The sequence below is a fragment of the Plasmopara halstedii genome, assembly GCF_900000015.1.
Source record: "Plasmopara halstedii genome assembly, contig: Scaffold_484, whole genome shotgun sequence".
In the NCBI taxonomy this organism is placed as follows: domain Eukaryota; phylum Oomycota; class Peronosporomycetes; order Peronosporales; family Peronosporaceae; genus Plasmopara; species Plasmopara halstedii.
In genome coordinates, this window is record NW_020187404.1 from 242559 (window position 1) to 242971 (window position 413).

Genomic DNA, 413 nt, shown 5'->3' on the forward strand with positions numbered 1-413 from the left:
AAGGGTATACGCTCAAGTACTTATCGTGTTAAACGTGATTCTCCATATCTCATTTCGGGGGGGGGGTTGCACCATGTTGGGTCAGCCTGCTCTCAAGTTTTTGACGCGGAAGGGGGGGGTTCTGGCCAGAAGATGTATAGATATTTATGATTGCCGTGGCGCTTGGACGCTCGATTTGCACGCTCAAGGTGGGCGTAATCACCCGCGGTGACTAAGTTCAAACTTGTTTATTTTACTGAAAGTCGAATATACAAACATCGCCCCTTGTACACATCCGTGCGGAGATTATGGGAAACTACAATTCCTGAATTACATATATCTGGCTTCAAACATCGATTGGCTGGGCTATACGCTTTCGTACTAATGACAATACACCAATGCATCAAAATACCCCCACTTTGAGAATTTTAAAG